Here is a 17964-nt window from a genome sequence, read left to right on the forward strand (position 1 = left end):
GTTTACAAAAGATTGCGAAACCTATTAACTTTCTTTCTCGCCTCATGAATCTATGTGTTTGTGTGTGGGTGGGTGCGTGTGTGTTTTTTCTTTTTCTTCTTTCTCTTCTTTATCGTTATCTTCATCTTCTTTTTCTCCTTTATTTTCTTATTTTATTTATTTATTTTTTTGTCTTTCTTTATTTATTTCTTCATGTATTTATTTCTTCATTTCTTTCTTCCTTTCTTTCTTCAAGTCGCGATGCTGCAAAATCATTTGTCAGTATAAAAGTGATCCTGTGTGTGCTTATGTGTGAGTGCGTGTGCGTGTGTAAATGCCTTCGATCGTGGACTTTCACCAGAATACACACCTTCAAACCGTGGACACACAGGAATCGTGGACGTCCACGATTAGAACGCCTATTATTTTCGTCATTTACGTGGCCCAATGAGGGCGCTCTCTTAATATCTGGAAAATTTGACGAAGTCCACGTTAGAGGTAATAAATAGTATCAGGAGTGTACGAATACACAGTTCGTGTGACAAAATTCTCCAGGAATCGTCGCGCATAAATGAATAACGCCCCCTTTCGGCAGTGAGTGACGTGTAGAGATCTAGATCGATATCGAGCGCCAAAACTCGTACATAAAGTACCGTGCACGCGCAACCAAAATACCAACGTGATCGTGACAATGTAGCCGCACCAAGTACGGCGCGCAAGTTCGCAAGAGGTGTGATAAATCTTCAATTTCAGGTACGTTTCTAATCATTTTTCTTTTCAAATACAGGATATTCATCTAGCCCAACATTTTGGGCTTAACTTGTGTGCGTTTTGGAGCTGAGAGAATTCAGCTTCATTACAAATTCGATGTAAGTCGCACAATCCGTTTAATGTATTGCAACTGCAAGAACTTGAGACTGTCTGTCAGGGGCGGATGCGGCCGCGGTAGGCCTACATAAGTCATAAGTTAGACTTTGTATGCATTGCTGGCTGGAGTACTCCAAGGCCAGGGTACACACCTTTTTTCTTGTTGAATATAAAATGTTATAAAATATAATTTTAATCACAGTGCTTGGTAACACTAGATGCAGAAAATTCTTGAGATTACTTAAAAATAAAAGAGAAGAAGAAAAAAATCATGAAGAAAATTTCTTTAGAACAAATCCTAAAGACTTAGATCTAGCCTAGAAAAGTCAAAGACCTCTCGAGCGCTGTTGTAGTGTTTGATTGTCTTTTAAAGGTACGCACCTATCGCCACCAAGAATACATGGTAGGGTCTAATTATCTTCTATTTTATTTTCTTAATAACATCACATGGACAATATGCCTAAGATTGTTGCATCATGTGCCTTGGCGTAACTCGCCCGACCCTAAAAAAAGGAGCCGACCCTACCTTTTTTTTTTTTTTTTGCTATCGATATCTTTTTTTCGATAGTGATACTGATAGCGATCGCTATCGAAAAAAACCCGGAAAGTGTTTCGGCTGCGCATATTGCGCTTTTGAATGTTCAATTTTTCCACAAAATAAACTTTCACTAGGTTCTGCATGTGTTTGAATGTATCCATGTAAACGTATGGTTGTATGTAATAGCGCCTGCATGAATAGTGGTGTGTGTGCAGGTTACGAACGCACACAAAAATAAATAAATAAACAAATAAATAAATAAATCCCGACCGACCGACCCTATTTTTCAGGGGCCCGTTACGCCAATACAACAATTTTTTTTGGGGGGGGGCCTAAGCAAGAAAACAGTGTCAAGGCATATTCTTTGAAGCCTGAACTTGTGATTGATCCCATACAAGTCACTTTGATACACTATGTCACAACAATTCATTTTAAACGTGCATGAAGCAAGTTGATATCATGGGAGCATCCCATGAGTCCGACAGCCTACGAGTCCGACAGCTCACGAATCCGACAGAAATGAATATAAGCCTACTACATCGACATTTTTCAAAAAGAGGTTCTAGCTAGACATTTTGACTTTTAGGCTCGCTAGATCGACACTGACAAATTATTTACTTTGAGACCGACACTACGCAAAAAGGGCCTACGAGACCGACTAACGTATTATAGTGCAATAGACCGACAAATTGGTAAAATATATTGCTAGTCAGACAGTTCAGAAAATAGGAATCTAGTCCGCCAACAATAGATGGCACTATTCAATTGTCGGAGTAATGCGCAAAATTTATAAATTATCGGACTAAAATACAATTTGAACTACTGTCGATCTAATCGGCTAAAAAGCAAACTGTCGGACTAATAGACCAATTTTACCTAGAGTCGGTCTCGTTTGTAAAATTTATGTTTGGTCGTGCTCATAGGCATTTTTATAATTTTGTCGGATAAATGAGCTGTCGGACTCAAGTCCGTTTTTATTTAATGTCTATCTCGTTCACCAATTATTAAAAATGTCGGCCTCGTGGGTTGTCGGACTTGTGGGCTGTCGGACTCGTCGGGAGTACCCGATATCACTGCCTCACAATTTCCCATTGACTCTGTACACACAAATGGTTAAGTTAAAGTTGCACTTTTATGCCTAAATAAAGTATTGTGTGAGACCATTCATGCTTGAATAGTTTAAAATTACAGTGGTGGGCAAAACATACTTGTATCCTAATCCTGGTCGTACACAGATTTTGATAAAATGTATAATTTTTTCAACAGACTCTATTGGAAAATATGGAGCAATGACATCATCAACAAAGTCAATGCAAATTAAAATGTTTTGTGTGTTTTAGGGGGAAATTTTGCTGCTGAACACTTTTCAGCCATAATTATCCTAAAATGAACTGAGCTCAGCCACTGAAAGCTAAAATAAACTAAATACATCTATTTATGAAAATTCTCCTCAAATTCAATTTCTATTACCTCTTAATTGAATTCGCATTTAGTTTTCAGGTCGACAACATTTTTTGAAGGGTTAAGTCTTAAATATAATTGGAGGGGGCATGTTGATTTTGGTCTCATAAATTGCCATAGACATCAAACGAAGCAGTCCATAGATACATTGTTGAAAAAATTATGTGTGTCGGACTTATGCAAAACAACGTGGGGGGGGGGGGCATAATGCCTCTCCTCTGGCTCTACTGTGTTTCAACTCAAATCTTGTTTTTAGGACAATATATTAGGGGTTTATTATTAAAGGTATTTAGACAGTGTAATTGGATTTGTCACAATTGAAAACATAATAAGCCATTAAAATGCCAATTGCCCTTCAAAAAAGAGAATAGAAGATACAATTTTTGTTCACATTTTTGAAAAATGAGGACTCAGCATTTTTGGCCACGCCTCCTTAAATTTGATTTTTGGGCGGCACTGTCTGGATATTCTTCCAATTTGGTGTCATATCGATCAGGAGATCAAGCTGCATCAACAAGCTGAGATATGTCCCATCTGTTTCTGAAAAATACTTATTCCCCTGTAGCCCACTTCTAATAGTAAACATCCTACTAAATGCCCCTCAGTAAATAGTGCTATATCCTGCCAACGCGGAATCCATAATTTCCACTTTACTCTACTACTCCATGATAAAGTTGATTTATATCTTATCCCCCTCCGCTCTCCCCTTCCACCACAAATACAATTCTTTTTCCATCTTTTTTTAAAATGTACTATGCAAAGACTGATGCTGTTTCAATCACCAGTTTAAAGATATTCAGTCCAAAGTTTACCTAATTTTTTGTGTTCTCGCTGTTAACATCCCCAATGAAAATATCTAGTTCCTCATCTTTAAATACATTAAACAGAAGTGCAGCATTTTCCTCTCACAATTTTTCCTTGGGGGGCTGCCATTTTGATTACAATTCATGTCCGCGTGAAAATATCGGCCAGCACACAAACACAGCTAGCCGGCCGGCCGACCACAGGGGAGGGGTGCCAGTACGATCAAGATGCCTGGCACAACTGGGGAATCTCTGGCTAGCTTGCCACATCTCCGCTGCCTGCTGACAGTTGCAAATTGTGCATCCGATACCGATAGCATCATAGCTCTATATCCTAAACGATTTCTATACCATGAGGCTATAATATAATAATTTTGATAATAATGATAATAGAGCGCCAACTCCTCTCTGTAGATATGGCAGATAAAAATCATTGCGATGATGAAATGCTCATTTCACGCTGTTCATTGGACTGTTGTTTACATATGACGTCATAGATATAACTTCAAACGGCAAGATCCTAGAGGCTAGACTAAAATTGCTAAATTGCTCAACAAAAATATTAACTAGGTCAAAGGACATCATGGATGTAGTGATCTCATAACTCGATGCCACACTATCATGACTTGACCTCTAGATCTACCAAAGGCACTCCACAAATGCCTAGCCTTAAAAGTAATTAACAATAACTGTAACAACTAAAGTTAGGACCTCGGGCTAGGTCAAGGTGTCCAGTTAAAAAGGGACTCTGGGAGCATTTGAATAGGATACATGGCCAAGGTCTCCTTTTGCTCTACATGTAAGTCTACATGTATTATTGAAAGATGAACAGTATGTAGGCCTATTATCAGTTTGCAGATTTTGACTTCCAAATTAATTTGGATCAAGTTAGTCTATTCTGTATTCATTGGATATCAATGAGTAAGCGTCGCATTAAATGTCACATTAAATAACTGTTACATCACATCTGTTTTGTTTTGAACAGTATGTCTTCCAGGAGAAAAAGATTTTCTCCGGCAGCCGAAGCAGAGCATTTCTGTAGCCTGGGGAAGGACAAGAGTGGATTTCAAAAACAATATATAAATGATGTGATCGGTAAGAATAACCTTTCTTTGAGTTTAAATAAGTGCTGCCAAGAACTGTAAATTTAGAATGAAATATGGAATAATTTTTACAAGTGTGTGTAGTATTATTACGTATGTTACAGATACAGATACAGTTCTATCTGCTTCTAGTAAAGTCTGTGTTTCAAAAGGGAGACAGTGGATCAGGACATTTTGGGGAATTTGTATCTTTTAGTGGGTGAGGGCTATTTGTCTTTATTATGGGTGTGGATCACTAAATTTTCTGATAATTGCTGCCTATATCATTGACTTTGAATAAACTTGGAAAAGTTTTATTCAATGTACCTTTCCCATCGGGCTCCTCAGGACAGTTTCCAGACCAAAAGATCTGCCATCTGATTCTTTTGGCCGAGAACCAGAATTGTCTCTCACAGTCACAGCTTTCCTTTCTTGCGGGGACCATGGATCAGTATACACAAAGTAGGATTCTCATCTTTGGTAATAATCACCTGATAACAGTGCAGAACTGTGAATGGATTCCATCAGCATTGGATTTGGTTAAGTTTGACTGGATGGAAATGATAAGCTCTAATTGGTTCGTGTCTTTTGGTTTGGTCAGTGTTTCATTTTGGCTAAAGTGAAGACACAACAAAAAATGTGTTTTAATGATCAGAAAAAGAAAAAAAAAACTGGTTAATGGTACAAGGCACGTGCTGGCAAAAGAGTAATACTTTTTCTAGCATCTAATGTTACTGCATGATTTTGTAGCAAAACACCAGCTGTTTGGCAACAGTGACCCCTCACGTACCTTTAGTAAATTTGTACGTCATTTTGTTGAAAGACAAAAAAATTGATAAAATACTTTTTGAGTTGCGGTACAATTATGATTTCTGATTTTTCCTTTAACCTTCAAAATCACAAACATTTGTATTTTCCAGGATATGGTCTTTTTACATCAATGACTTTCGAGAAGGGGAGCTTTCTCCTTGAATATAGAGGCGAGCGGTCTTTAGTTTCTGATGATGAGGAGATGACCAGTGAAGACTCGTATGTTTTTCACTTTAAACACTGTGGTGTAAAGTACAGGTAGGCAAACCGAAGTTCAATTCTATTCTTTGGTCCCAAGGCTCTCCCTCTGGTCAACTAGCGAACTCTAAAATTTCTTGAAAGTGCTTGCTAATATTCTGAAATTTTACATCATTTATTTTTTTCAGGGATTTTGTTATCAACTTATAAATAGTTTTCAAAAAAGCTAAAATGCTGTAACAGGAGATATTTTGGTCCCTTCATTATTCAAAGGTCTGATAAATTTGAATGTCATCTTTGTGTGGTGCACATTATGCACATAAACTTTAAGGAACATCTGCACATGTAATTTACAGCATTGTTGACATGTACAATGTACATGCATTTTATGGTCCCATTGTGCTCTCTTGTGAAAATATTTTTTTCTACATTTATATTGTACATAGTTTTTTTGGGGGGGGGGGTCTATTGCAGCCATTCTGAATTTAAAAAAATTACTGCAAATGACATTAATGATACAATCTTTAAAAAAAAATCTTGTTTTCAGACACTAATTCACTCACACGTGTACATCATAATTACATGCACTTTGTGGTCAGACAGTGCTAGTTCTTTCATATTATATAGTAAATTAGTATATTAGTTAGGGGCTTATGTTGGCATTTTGAATTTCAAAATGCAGCATTCTATCGTATAAGAAATTCAAGGTTTAGCTAAAAAAAATCATGTTTTCAGACAGTTTCATTCATCCATCACAATTACAGGCATTTTATGATCAGTGTGTGTGTAATTTTGTGATTTGTATGGCTAATTTGCATATTTTGGCGGCTATCTAGGATTTTGTCAATTTGCAAAAAATGTTGGTTTTTTGAGTGGCATCATTTAGATTTGGAATCAGCATCCCCAACTTAACGAACCATCAAAAAACATTGACTTACATGTATTATTTCATTCCTACGTGGACAATTCGCGTAAGTGGACATAATTCCAAGGACACTTTTTAGCAGAAAGCCACTGCTATGTTTACTGACAAGGGTTTCTTGGTGATGGTGATGACGATTTTGATGATGATGGTGATGGTGGTCGACGTTTACGATGATTATGGTGATGGTGGTGATGATGATGGTGATGACGATTCCGATGATGCAATACACACCCCTTCTTTACGAACCTACAACAGAGGACTCCTGTATTTATATGCTATTTCGCCGTGGACATTAGGGCTGGCAATACACACCTCTTCTTTAAAGGGGAAGTCTATGCGATAATTTAATTTAAAATTGAAATAGAGCAAAAATCAAGCTTTCAGAAAATGTCTTACTTGACTCTGTAGACCCATGAATAACCGAGTAATCACTGGAAAAGCGATATAAGCAAAAGTGCTCGCACGAGCCAGTTTTACCCGAAATGCATTTCGCTACACTGTCCGCATGACGTCAGTGTCGCACTTTTGTTGAGCAAGCAGTCAGAAATCCCACGGCTTGAGGTTCAAACACCAATATTTCTACATTTTTACATCAAAATTGTCAGCTCAAATATCTAGAATCTATTGAGCATATATCGCCCTATGTGTCAAGGGCTTCAGAATTGGAAAAGTGGTCATTTTCCCCAAGAACTGATAAAATTTGTGCAGCTATACACTTGACACATCGATATCTTGCATCCAGTCAATGGAGAAAGTTCGCACATGCGCAGTTATAGTGCCACAATGACGTCACACGGCCATCGCACTTCGGCAATGCGAGAACTATTTTAGAAATAATTACCATCACAAAATTGGAGCTTAAAAATCACAAAAGTAACGCCCGTGGATGAAAGTGGTATCAAAATGCTCCTTAATTTTCAAGCCATAAAATAGATTTTATTGGAAATCGTCTAGACTTCCCCTTTAAAGGGATCGTTTAACAATGATAAATCTGAGATACACGGCCCTACGTGTTATCAGTGTCTGTGATATGGTGTAATATTGAAGCCCTAAAAAAATCGCGCTTCAAAATGATCAAGAAGTGCCTCAAAAAAGTAAAAATCTGTGAGTGACCGGTTTTACCATACTCGTTTCCCCCAATAGACTGTAGTGTTATGAAAACCGTCCGGCGAACGGTTTTGAAAATTTGTAATTTCAATCATAAATATCTTGATAATCAGACTGGCGATCGGCTTGTAAAAGTCATGGAGTTCCTGACTGACATAAAGGTTTATAATTATCATAGCAGCATGAGCTAAATCCCGGATTTTGTTTCAGAATCTGAGACAAAGTTACCGGATCCCTTTAATACAAACCTGCAACAATGGACCTCTGTATTTGGGCAGGTCCAAGCTAATCCGCACATTAGGTATGTAACATTTCAGAGATTTCGGACTATAAAAAGACAATGAGAACAAATTGTGATTTAAGAGACAATCATGTCTATCATTGTACCTATGGGGAGAACATTTATGCAAAGTTTCGCGACTCTCGGTCTTTTGGTTAGTGAGTTAGGTGGAAATTTAGGTGTGTTACGTATGGGACGCAGAGAAAATGAGATTTTTTAAAATAAAAGTTTGAGCTTAAATCTCTGTGAAAGTATTTTAGTTATCATTCTGAAACTTACTGTGCATAAAGGTAAACTACATGTACTCAATATTTTAAATCTGAAGTTTCAGCCAATTCCATTGAATAGTTTCTTCATAGTGATTGATTAATCTCACAAAAGTTATGTTACGTATGGGATGTTTCGTATGGGACACTTTTGGACGCATGCATTTTCAATAGGAAAATCTGGAGAAAAAAAAAAATCAATTTTCTGTGAAAATGTAAGGTTGCCTTCACACTTATATCAGGTTTTTGGTACCATTTGGTGATAATTAACATACAGAGCTTATCCAGGCAGAAAGAAAATGAAATCCCACCTTTTTTCATCTGCTGCTGTATATTTTTTTTTTTCTGCCATTGACTTTGTACACACATTGCCCAGAAATTACTGTTGATATGTGATATTTTTGGAATATTATTTTTCAAATTCAATTTTGTTTGTTTATTTCTATTTTTCTATAAATATCTTGTAAAAAAAAATTACCACAAAAAGAGATCAAATAAAAATTAATTGCAAGTATTATAGCACACTATAATTCGTAATTTCGGAAGAATCATAACATTTGTAAAAAATATATTTTTTTGTAAATAACCGTATGTTAAATAACTAATAATATAATGATATTATCATCCAAAGGTATTTTTAAGACAGTAGATTATGATCAGATTGAAGTGCAGCTGTAAAATTTCCCAATAACAAGGTTTAAATTTTGTATTCTTAGCTATATGGCCATCGACTTTGTACACAAATTTCCCATACGTAACACTTTTTTGGAGTACCTCTCAAATCAAAGTGGAACGATTTATGAAAATTATAATGATGCATTCTTGTCACATTTGTGATAAATTAGAACTTTTCTAAGTTTGGTTAGAATAGATAATGAACTTTTTGAGAAAACTAAAAAACTTGACATCATAATGTTATGTATGGGACAAATCGGGAGAGGACGCAGCCTCATTGAAAAATAGACATGGTCATGATTTTTTTTATTTGCCAAATTAATTGGGGGATAAAAGGAATCTGTTATGTGAGTGTCAGTTTCTAACTTTCATTCACTTATTTTATATGATTTTTTTAAATTGTCCCATACGTAATGCCTGAATTTCATTTCATGCAATTTGGGCCCGAATAAATTTGCATATTTACAATTTTTTTTTGATTCAGAAACTTCAACTCATGCTATTTGATGATGTGTATCACATTCCTTTCCTTTCAAAATAAAAATTTGGTGTTTGAGAGGACATTATCTTGGACCTGCCCATTTACAGACCGTCACCATGTCACCATGGACGTTAGCCATTAGGCCTGGCAATGTACACCTCTTCTTTCCAAACCTGCAACAGTGGACCTCTATTTACAGACTATACTGTAGCCTCTTGACGTGGCCCACTTCGGATTTGGGTGTGCGAAGCACACCCTTCGGGGTGCGGAGCACCCCCGGAGCAGCCGCAGGCTCTGAAGGGGCCTCTTAACTAATGATTCGCGCCATTTCTGCTGTCATTTTTTTTTCAAGTAATAAGTTACTAGGTAAACCCTATTTTCACAGAAATTTTTTTTCGGTGATATTCAAGCCAATGAGAGCGTTATAACCCGATCACATGACATCAATTTTAATATTCATAAGTCCTTCGTTAATGATATGCACGATTCACAAATCCGAAAATGGCGTCCGCCGTCTCAGTCTCAGAAGGTATCAAGTATACCTCAACTTTCTTGAAAATCGAAAGATTTAAGAATCCACAAGTAAAAGCGAGTAAAAGCATTCAAATATGCCTTGTAAGGTTGTGATGTTTTTGTGAATCTGCCCACAGGATTCGGAAAAAGTGTCATATTTCATGCATTACCGCTGTGCACAGATTATCTTCGTCACGCTGCCTAGGCTCCGAAACAGCTGAGTGCAAGCGCAGCTAATCAACCAATGTTTGTTTCAAGAACAGACGTTTTATACTGAATTCATTGATCGGGTAGTAGAAAAGTATGCAACTAAGAACAGATATATGAGGGAGGCGAATTATATTTAGACTAATCAACAAATGGCTCTACGAAGAATTTCATTTGACAACATCGAGTGCTTTATAAATATATATGAGTATGTGTTTTATTCATTATACGATGAATAATTCATAACCGACAACAGAAATGGCGCGAATCACTAGTTAAAAGGCCCTTGAGGTGCTTCGCACCCGGGGTGCTCCGCACCCCAAAGGGTGTGCTTCGCACACTCAAAACCGTAGTGGGCCACGTCAAGAGGCAACAGACTATGTCACCGTGGACGTTAGACCTGGCAGTACACATCTCTTCTTTCCAAACCTTCAACAGTGGACCTCTATTTACAGACCATGTCACCGTGACCGTTAGACCTGGCAATACACACCTCTTCTTTACAAACCTGCAACAGTGGACTTCTATTAAACAGACTATGTCACCGTGGACGTTATACCTGGCAATACACACCTCCTCTTTCCAAAATTGCAACAGTGGACCTCTATTTACAGACTATGACACCGTGAACGTTAGACCTGGCAGTACACACCTCTTCTTTCCAAACCTGCAACAGTGGATCTCTATTACAGACCATGTCACCGTGGACGTTAGACCTGGCAATACACACCTCTTCTTTCCAAACCTGCAACAGTGGACCTCTATTTACAGACCATGTCACCGTGGACGTTAGACCTGGCAATACACACCTCATCTTTACAAACCTGCAACAGTGGACCTCTATTTACAGACCATGTCACCGTGGACGTTAGACCTGGCAATACACACCTCTTCTTTTCAAACCTGCAACAGTGGACCTCTATTTACAGACCATGTCACCGTGGATGTTAGACCTGGCAATACACACACCTTCTTTCCAAACCTGCAACAATGGACCTCTATTTACAGACCATGACATCACATGGCCATCGCACTTTGGCAATGCGAGAACTATTTTAGAAATACAGTCAACTCTGCCTAAGTCGAACTTGTCTATGTCGAATAATTGCCTAAGTCGAAATAAATTTCTGGACCAAATGACAACAAACCTGTGTTATTTACTTCTTCTAAGTCGAAATTCGCGTAAGTCGAACAAATTTTTGTGGTCCCAAGAGATTCGACTTAGGCGGAGTTACCTGTAATTACAATTACAAAATTGGAGCTTAAAAATCACAAAAGTAACGCCCGTGGATGAAAGTGGTATCAGAATGCTCCTTGATTTTCAAGCCGTAAAATAGATTTTTTAGGAAATCGTCTAGACTTCCCCTTTAATGATATTGAAAAATCTATTTTGACAGTGATTTCTCACGCAAATTGGCAACCTTTGGTCACGTGTGATGACGTACATCATGCACTACTTGAATGTTAGCTTATGGTATCTTATTATCATCATCATTGCTTTTAGCAATCCGTTTTAATTATTAAACACAAACTCACTTTTCTTATTGACTTCTTCATGAAGGTCAAATCCATCAGTGAACGTAACTTTAGCTAATAAATTCCATGTAGAAAAATAAAAGGTATTATGTTTGGATTTATAATATTTAATATAATACATTTAAGATAAATTATAATAAATAATAAGAAATATTGTTTTAACTGTTGATCTATTAATAATTACATGATAAAATAATGTCTTATTATTATTTACATATTTCCACTGATTTTACGATTGCAATCTTGAAGAAAAAAAATTGATTTTCACTTTTATTCTTATGTATTTCTTTGTTTTTACAATTTCTTATGTTTTATATTAATTATTTTAATTGTTATGTATTTCTTTGTTCTATGATATTTGTGTCATTATATAAATCTTCAATGAGAAATATTTGGATACCAGGCTTATTTTATAAAGTTATTTCAAAAGAGTAGCCAACCTAAACTTATCAATGAAAGCAGAAAAAACATGAAATATGTAATTTTATTATGTTTATTGTTTATTAAATTCATAATCCATTATTATTGCTTTTATTATTATTGCTTTTCAATATTTGAACAAATGAATTATTGCATGCTTATGAATCCGTGCATTTATCGACGGAAAGAGACTTATGTTTATCATTGAAGCGTTAACAAATGATGGTATAAAACAATAAGGTATAATAAGTTACTTGCAGAGAAGTGCATGATATACGTCATCACACATGACCAAGGTTTGCCAATTTGCATGAAAGATCACTGTTGAAATCAATTTTTAGATTTCATTAAAAAAATCATAACTTTCTTATTTATGGTTGGATTTGCTTCAAACTTTTTTTGATCTGTTTGTCTGATTTTTCTGCTTTCAATAAAAACAATTTTTTTTTGGAGTGGAGTCAGTCTTTAATATGATAGCACTGGGTGGGGGCTTCGAAACTTCGACATAGAATTTTGAAACTCATTAAATATGCTAATTTATGTGCATATTTCAAATATTACAAAAAATGCTGCTTCTTTATCATTTCTTAACCGAATTTAATTCTGTTTGCTTTATGATAACACTGCTGGCTGGCAGATTCCCATCAAAAATTTCCATGTAAAAAAAAAACTTAGTTCATGAATGCATAGCAATGATCTGATGTATACATTTAGGGCAGTTGAAAGTGATCTTGCTTTTTCTTCATTTCCTCAGCTCCATGCACTGCATCCACCCTCCCCCCTACTCCTCCCTTTGCTCATTCTCCATCTTCTTCCATCCACTATTCTTCTATTCCACTTTGCACTTATATATTCCCTTCTCCTCCTCCTCCTCCTCCTCCTCCTACTCCTACTCCTCCTTTCTCCTCAACTTCTCATTCATCCTTGCCTTCACCTGCTTTTCATCTGTCTGATCCTCTTCCCCGTCTTCCTATTGTTCTGCATCCCCATTTTCGTTTTATGATATATTTTTTTCTTACTTCATTATTTGTCCTCTTGTTCCTCTTCCTCATTCTTCTTATTTTAGTTTATGTTTAGGAATATATGAATAAGTTCTTGTGCATTTTCATTTTTCCCCCTATTTTTCATTTATGGGGTGGGGTGGGGGGGGGGGAGGATACTCATCAGGGGACTGACCTCTTAGTAAGTACATCAACTCATTACTCTGATTTGTCTATGATGATTTATAAATAGCCCTTTTTTGTCATATTAATGCTTAATTCTTTCTGTTAGTCAAATAACTAACTCTGCTAATTAAAAAAAATCTGGCAAAACTTCAAAGGCACCCCAGGAAAGTACAAAGTATGCGGACACCTTCCGGCAGACCTTTGGTAGACTTGCCGCATACTAAAAATAAGCGGGAAATCTACCGAAGGTCTGCCGTTAAAGTTTTTGTTTAGGAAGCTCTCATTTCTCTATTTCTCAATCAACTTTTGATACAACTTGATACAAATGATCCTTGGGTAATACAAGATGTGACGTATTGATGATTATGATGAAGTCAAATGTCATCTGTTGGTCAAAAGGTCAAGTGAAATAAGGTTATGTGGTTACAAAAATGTTAGATGCACTCATTTCTCTATTCCTTAACCCTTTGAGTGCTGGCCTGTGCTGCTGGTATCAATGAATCTGGTAGTATTCTTAAATGAGAAGGCTAATTAATCTCATTTAATTATTTGTTTGGGTTTTTATTCAAGGTACAAGGAAATATGATACCTTACTTCTTTGGATAATGTAAATATTTTTCTTGAAAACGCCAATTAAGAGTCTGTAATTTAGAGGTGAAAAGCCAACCTCATTTGCCAAAGCCTCATTATTGGGCTTCTGTAGAAGCCCGTCGCATCTTTTATTTTTTTTACTTGGTACAAATGATCCTTGGGTAATACCAGATGAAGAGTGATGATGATGTCCAAGATCATCTAGGGGTCAAAAGGTCAAATTTGTTAGTACATTAATAGTCTGTTTTAAAAAATGTTATAGGTTTTCTTTACTTCGGTTGCAGTTCTCTATTTCTCAATTATTTTGAAACTTAGTTCAAATGATCCTCGGGTAATACCAGATGTGGGGTGATCACAATGAGGTTAAAGGTCATCTAGGGGTCAAAAGGCCAAGTGATATAAGGCCTTGAGCCTTTGAAAGTTCTTATACATGTTTTAATATTGATCGCAAATTCAGGCGAGACTCATGGTCCGCGAACCACCTTGTTGATATCTCAAGATCTGCAGGTATATCCTTGGAGGACAATACTTTGATTTGATTTGGGGGTCATGGGGTCAAAGGTCACAGAGGTCAATTTTTGAAAAAGACAGTTTTTTACAATATGTTGCACACAATTTGACATATGAACTTGTAACTTGGTGGGATGATAAAGTATAAGAAGAAAAAAATTTGGCTAGTAAATTGGGGTCAAGGAGCCAAAGGATAATTTATTGTAGAAAATAAGATTTTTTGTCTACATCAAGAACCGTGTGGCGGTTGGACCTCAAGTATGGAGTGAGAGCATATCCTATGGGGACAATAATTTGATTCCATTTTGGAGTCACAGGGTCAAAGGCCACAGAGGTCACTTAGTGGAGAAAAAAAACAATATCTTATATATAAAATTGTGACTCGGTGTTGAGGGTTGTGTATGACAAGACAAAATTATGCTGATATTTTGGGGTCATGGGTTAAAGTTCAAAGGTCATGGAGGTCAATATATTGTAAAAAAAAAATTATGTTGATATCTCAAGAACCGTGTGGCAGTTTGACATCAAACTTGCTGCTACATGTATATGGTTATTGTATAGTAATTTTCTTTTTTATTGATCATGCACTCGGCGGCGGCATATATTTTGGTTGAATATGGTCGAATATCCATCTATTTTTTATTTATTTTTTTAGTTTTATCCATCCTTTTTACTGTTCTACTCTGTTGCAAGTACAAATTGCATCCATTTCTTTGTTGGATGCCTGATGAGCATCTTATCATTGATGTGCTAGTTACAACAGAATTTGTGTAGGAATTTCATGAATTTCATCTTCTATATCCTTTTGTTAAGGTGATACAGATGTTGCTGAAACAGTAGGCACCAGCAAACGCCAGACAAAGAAGATGTGGAGTGATGCTGAGAAGGAAGCTGTCAACAGGCATCTGGGGATTTTCTTAAGAACAAGAAAACTTTGTGGAAAGGATCCAATCATCTCTGCGATGAAAGCTGATCCACGCATCTTCAAGGGTCGCACATGGACAAATATAAAGGATTTCGTGAGAAACCAAATTAGAAAACGAGACCCTTTAGGATTTCTTCAGAAATTTTAAATGAATGAGGTGTTACAGTCAGGCATGTTACCACAATTATGAGGTTCTTTGTATGTTCTTGGTTGAGCATTGCTTGTAGGGGAAGCTGTGCTTTAATGCTGAACTGATGTGCTGGCAGGTACAGTCTGGCAATTTTTCATTGTCTGCAGTTCACTAAGTTCACGAATGAAGGCATTTGTTTGAAAGACAGTAACTTTACCCTGAAATGCAAACTGTTATGCTGAGGGTTTCAAAAGTACAGGTATATAATATGATCTTGAAAGAAGAGTCGATCAAAAATAATTTCTTACAAGAAGCAGAAAAAATTGGCAAGCAAAACAAAAGAGTTTGCGGAATATTGGACAACTAATAACAAAGTTATGATTAATGACTTGAAAAAACGGGCAAATCACTGAAAATTTTCAGGGATGTTGCCAATTTGTTGATGTTATGGGTGCACAACTCACCATTCAATTCATATATATTCACAGTGCAAAATTCATCATTTTTACAGAAAGATACAAATCTTGTACTAATGCAAACATGCAAAAAAGGGGGCCACATACCTACCAAGAAGATATCCTACAGTTAGAGTTTTGAGGAAATCATAATTTGGGGGTAAAAAGTTACATTTTATAACATTGATATCAATATGATAAATGGTCAATTGTGCACCTATGATGTCATCAATTGCCAATTTGTCTAAATATTCAAACATTCATAACTTTCTTATTAATTGTCCGATTTCTTACAAATTTGGTGGGTTGATAGTATTGAAATACAGGTCAAGTTCAAATATTGGGTTCGTAGGTCAAAAGGTTGAATGTAAAGGCTCATTAAATATTCAGAAAACATTATTTAATGTGAAATTGTGGTTTCCATCCAATAACTCCAAAAATCTTTGCCCAATTTTCATCAGATTTGGCATGTTGCTTGAAAGTATTAAAATACGGGTCAAGTTCAAATATTGGGTGTGTATGTCTAAAGTTCAAAGGTCAAGGCTCATTAAATATGCAGAAAACCCCGTTATTTATGCAAAATTATTTAAAAACATGGTTTCCGACTGAAAAATAGAATAACCTTTCATAAATCTTTGTATATTTGGGGTATTGCTATTGTTAAGTTCAAATTTGTCAATGGCCAAAGTTCATTAGATTATTTTGAATGCATGAAGCAAGGGCATCTGTGGCCCAGGGACACAATAATTTTCTAGTTTGTTGCCTGAAAAAGTAAATGTGCTCACAATTCTCTACCAATTTAAGCCAGTACTTCTGCAATTCATAGACAAGATTTCAAAGATGTAATTGAAAATATAAATCAGTGCAAATGCCTTTTTACGGGCCATTCGTAATTTTCAATGATTTACAATTTTGATTTTTTTTTTTTCTTCATTTTTCACCCATTGGTTTGAAAGTGAAATAAATTTCAATTTTCGAATTTGTGGTTTGACACACACCCACAATTTTGTTGGAAAAAAAAAAATCGAAAATTTAATACATTGTGAATTATGAAAGTTTTTTATTTCAAAAACTGTTCATGTTCTACACACAAATATGGGTATTAAAGGGTTGTCCTTTTCCAAGTTAGGAGTAATTGAGACACGTTTTTGCTCTGATGCAAACCTTTATGTTGAAGGTTTAACAAACATATTTTATGTACTTTGAGGTTGTGTAAAAGTTTTAGCTGGTGGCAAATGGATTTTTTTTGTTTTGTTTTGTTTTGTTTTTGCAGTGGCATGGGAAGGGGGGGGGGGCAGATCCCCCTGTGGGTATCCTTCCCCTTGTTGCTCTCTGTGGAATTTGGGGATTTAAGAAGAGGCATCTTTTCCCTGTTGTGGTAGAGGGGGAAGGGCTGCCTTCCAGCCAAATCCAGTGTTAAATTTAGAGGGGGAAAACCATGTAGAATGTTTAGGGCTTCTGACTTGTAAAAAAATTCCTGGTGACAAAAGAGGTATAGGGAAAGGGTTCTTGCTTTTCAGTGCACACTTTTAAACCAAATTTTAAAACCCCTGTAGCCAATCGAAATTGCCTCTAAAACCTTAAAATTAGATGAGCACCCCCCCCCCTTCTTCCCCAAATAGGCTGATTAGTAGTTGAATTCAACTCTTATAAACTTCTCATTTGCACTTCTGACAACGTGTTATGTTTACGGTTATTCTTTGGGATGGGGCTGTCCTGATTATGTTTGTTTTTCTTAGATTTCAAAAGGGCTAAAGCCAAATGTTTCCTGCTCCAAAATAAGAGTTTTCTTTTTACCTTTGTGGAATTGAAGTGAAGAATTCCTAATTCGTTTCAGTGGATATGTTATAAAAAGTTTTGAGTTGAAGAATTATTAATACATTGATCTTTTATATTGCTATAAAAGTTATTAAGCAAAGCAGAAGTATACCTTCAAATCACTGTGCTGAAATTACACGATTCAGTTTTTCAACCTGGATTCATTTAAGTCAAATTTTTAAGTGCTTAATCCAATTTGGAAAATGGGGTAGTTGTAGACC

General features: G+C 36.2%; 1 long non-coding RNA gene across 1 annotated transcript; it reads left to right on the forward strand.

Annotated features, from left to right (window-relative positions):
* Positions 1-313: 313 nt before the first annotated feature.
* Positions 314-17161, forward strand: LOC115920573. Its single transcript, XR_004062406.1, has 4 exons — positions 314-732; positions 4634-4743; positions 5651-5798; positions 15229-17161. It is a non-coding gene; the product is annotated as an uncharacterized LOC115920573 (long non-coding RNA).
* The last annotated feature ends 803 nt before the right edge of the window (positions 17162-17964 follow it).

Source organism: Strongylocentrotus purpuratus, unplaced genomic scaffold, assembly GCF_000002235.5.
Source record: "Strongylocentrotus purpuratus isolate Spur 01 unplaced genomic scaffold, Spur_5.0 spur5_scaffold_9, whole genome shotgun sequence".
NCBI lineage: Eukaryota > Metazoa > Echinodermata > Echinoidea > Camarodonta > Strongylocentrotidae > Strongylocentrotus > Strongylocentrotus purpuratus.